The following is a 4,440-nucleotide window of genomic DNA, read 5'->3' as shown; positions in this document are numbered from 1 at the left end:
AGACAACAGGAGCTTCTGAAGTGCCAAGTGCTTCCTCAATTTTGGGTTGTGAATATACGTTTCAATTTAATACTCTTTCACTTTTCAAAGAAGAGACGGCATGACTTTTGAAAAATGTAAAAGTGCTATACTATGTGCAGTCAACAGCTTTCAGCAGTGATTCCATACAATCATGCTATGTTGGTATAACTCCAAATCGTCACTGGGGCACTGGAAATGAGTGTCTGCCTACATATTCTCCTCACTATCACACTAGAAGCAATTACAGCACAAAAAGCACAGCGAGGCAACAGCTTTTTACACCAAGTCATTCACTAGGAATGTGCTGGATTCTTTCATGTATTTTTGGAAAGGTAATGTTTATAAAAAGATCTAAATTCAAGAAGTATCTTTTAGAATATGCAGTAGTCATAATGTTTATCTATAGAGCTGCAAACTTACTATACCAATCAATGAATTTGTATGTTTAAAACTGTATTATCTGATTAAATACTAAATTATACTTTCAGAATGTCAACAGAATCTCTGATGTATGAAGACTTGACAAAGGATGTATAGTTGGAAAGGATGAGGAGGGAACACCATTCATCCATCTAAAATCATTTGCAACTTCTCTGTACTGCTCTTATTCTGTACATATTCCTATTCTAAAAGATGAAATTTTAGAACCATGGAGACAAACTCATACTTCTGAATGTTTTCTCTTTCCAACACACCAAATTTGTTTTATTTTTGTATCTACAAAGTCTTTTTTACAGTACTGCCACTTTGGTTCAATATATATTTCATTAATTGATAATTTGACAATGAATTAACTCACTTTAAGTCAGAAAGGAGCAGTGAGGTAATTCAGAGAATTTTCCTGAATACAGTTTCATGAAAGAGAGTCTGCTTCTATTTGAAAACTAACCACTAGGATGTTGAATATTACAATAAACATGGAAAAAGTCCTATTTCACTTCCATTATAAATTTTCTATTATTCAAAGTATATGTCAGTTTTTCCTTCCTAATAGCTCTTTTAATAGCATATCTAATATCCATACCCCTCTGTATTTTAGCTGATGATCATGCTTAATACTTCATAGAAAAAATGTATGAGATCAAGAGAAGCTACCTCACTTTCTTATAATTTATACCAATCCATTTGTTACTATTTGTATATTTTTATGATTTACATGAGAATTCTCTGTATTTGGGAGCTGCTGTTGTGGAATAGCTGTTTAAGCCTCTGTTTAGGATGCAAGCATCCCTTATAGATGTAGATTTATGTCCCATCTCCTCCACTTCAGATCCAGCTCCCTGCTAATGTGCTGGGAAAGCATTGCAAGATGGCTCAAGTTCTAGGGAGTTAACCAATGGATGGAAGATCACTTTCTCTCTGTATCTGCCTCTGTCTCTCAGCAACTCTGCCTTTCAAATAAATAAATAAATAAATCTTTTCGAAAAAAGAATTATCTGTACTCTTCTCCACAAATAATGCATCCAGTTATTTGCTCTGTGCCTCATTTATTTTAAATATCTAAAAATGTTTCAGCTGTCAGTATTCATCTTCTTTTACATCAACAATTTGCTCAACTTTTTCTTGCTTTTTCCCATATCCATATGGAAACAAAGATGACAAAATACCTTCCTTTGATTCCATTCAGGTTTATGTTCCCTTTTGCAGCAGCTGACATAAATGACTATACTTACAATTTATATATCTGCAACTACCTTTCTTCACGTTACACTTTCCAGGTTTCTCTCATCCTTACAGAAATGATGAAAATTGTGTTTATCAGTGTGACATATGCTGATAATCAAATTTCTCTCTGCATTTGTATCTATCAGTAGCTATTGCTGGCTGAAAAGTGAGAGATCACATTTGCTTAAAAGGAGCAGAAATGCATTTTATTAAGAACATTTTGATAGTTCAGATAAGTGCTGGTAAAGGTGCTTTTACACGATTTATAACAGCAAAATATCTTTTCAGAATGTTTCCTTGAAGTACTTGTCTCTACTACCCATAGCACCACATGCTGCATCCTCACCCAAACATGGCCCCGTGTCACCAACAGCATCAGTGACACTGCCACCAAGGCACAATATAATCCTGGGAAAACTATAGCCATCTCTACTTCACTTTATATTTCTGAAACATTAATGAAGATGTCATTCTCTTCCTCCCACCACTCTCTTCACCCTCCCCCACAGTCATTGAGGCATCCACTCTGCCTCTAATAGTGGCCAAAGTAGAGGAGCAATTGGATAAACATGTTAAATTGTATAAGTTTAAAAATAGGGTTGTCTATTACTCCCAAACATAAAGCTAATGACAATAAATGTTAGTATGGTCATGGAAGCTTAATTTCAGCAGCTCCTTGAGAATTTGTATCGCCTTTAATTGTTCCACACAGTTTAACTTCTTGCTAAGAAAAAGAACTGTATTTGGATATGTTTTTTCAAAATATCGAAATTGGCATGTAGAAATGAGAATTGAATAACAAAGACACTCTTCGGGTTTTACTCTGTATTCATTATCTTAGCAACTGCATGATTCTGGTGGATATATGAAGATCATGTTTTGTCATATTCTAAATTATTTTTGATTCTTTGAAAATTGTAAAAATATTTACTTACCAAACATTAGGATGACAGCTTATTAGAATTAATTTAAGTACAATACATAAAAAAATAGTCAATTAGGATCAAAATGGAAGAAGATTACCTTGACTTCAATATGATTAAATTTATTAGGGTGTGAATAAAAATTAATTTGCAGAATCAGAATATTGTATTTACGGAAAATACTTTAAAAGAAAAATTGTTCTCTTGCATTAATAAAAACTTTTGTGTATTGTTGACAGCATGATCTCAAAGAGCTATGGCCTGATATCATCAGGAATATATTTCTGAAATACTAACAATGCATTTTATTATTAATTTTGGACTAACTAAAGTATCAAGAAGAGTGCAAAGTGACTTTTGTCGTAGTTAAGGCATGTTTTAAAGGATTGGTATATAAAATAAAAACTGCATTCAGTTTCTCCAACATGAGAAGTCAGAGCAAACATCACGGAATGCAGTTGGCACAGCAGAGGATTCAGTTTAATAAGACAAAGATCGAGATGCTACCTTTATGAGCACATAGGAATCTGACTTCACAATGAAATGTTGCTCCCTCTCAATCACTGTGGAAAGAGAAGTTCTTTCTACATGCAGAAATTGACCAAGTTGGACTTTTCTGATCATCTTAACACATATTTGCAATAGAAACAAAGAGGAACATGTAGACAGCAATGTAACTAGCAGTCGAAAATTGTGTGTGTGGCTTAGAGATATTTTGACATAGAAAGATTTCTCAACATTTTAGATGAACATTTGAACTTTGAAATATCAGGTTCCATACTGAGTAGAACCTTTCACTAACCAGGTTACAGCTGGGAAATCTCATTGTTTAATTTTGTGTAGGAGTTTGGAAACAGACTGCTAGGAGGATATATATGCCCCTTCCCAAGAAGAGAGAGAAAATAAACCTGTGACAGCCTACATAGTTTATCACAGTGTGCCGGTGAGGGCGGTAGTCCTGGTGTGAAAACAGAAATGAAATAAAATGATCGTTTCCTTCAATTAATTCTGTGAGGCAATGTTCACTTGAAAATGAGTTATCATTAATTTATAAATAAGGTCAGAAAGAAGTAAGCTTGAAACCTATTCCTTATTACCTTAGAAAAGCACAACATCAATTCAAAAGACAACCATTTCCATCTCTAAATTAGAATGTTTGCAAAGAGTTAACATGCGCTTCTCACTCTGTATTCCAAATTACTTTTGAAAGTAATATCCATATTGCACCTTGAAGGAAGGCCTAAGCAGTAAACTTTAACGGCTGCCTGAGTTGGCAATCATTTCATAGAGACAAGACACTGCGCTGGAAATTGCCCTATAAATAAGATCCCTTACAGAAAAATTAAAATGAAATTCGTATTATTGATGTTCACTAGCAGCCATAAGAAACACAGGGGAACCAGGATGTGGCATTTGTTTCAAATCTCTCTCAGAGGCACCTGAAGGACACCCTCAAAGTCAGCTCTGATCAATGGTGATAAGTGGCTTGTCCAGCATCTGGAATGGGCCGTAATGCATTTGGAAACCTTGAGGAATTTGCCTACTGAATAGAAATGATCTAGACTTTAGCGTCCCCAAACAATTTTTTTTTGTCTATAGTGGCCATTAATTCATTCTACCCAGAATGAAAACTTCTCTTCTTTGCCATCTCTCCCGCTCCTGTTTGATTATCGGTAGGAGCTAGTTTGCCTTCAATCCTGTTTCCTGTGTTTTCTGGTGTTATTCTGGAGGAAAAGACCCCCCAGTACAGCTGCTGCAGCAATGAGTTAGAGAAGCCTCTTTTCTGGGTAGGTGTGCTGATGTGAGAACTAAGACACGAAGCCACAATCTC

The sequence above is a fragment of the Oryctolagus cuniculus genome, chromosome 14 (assembly GCF_051225735.1).
Source record: "Oryctolagus cuniculus isolate XC-2025 breed Fujian yellow rabbit chromosome 14, ASM5122573v1, whole genome shotgun sequence".
Lineage (NCBI taxonomy): Eukaryota > Metazoa > Chordata > Mammalia > Lagomorpha > Leporidae > Oryctolagus > Oryctolagus cuniculus.
This window is presented reverse-complemented; position numbering follows the sequence as displayed.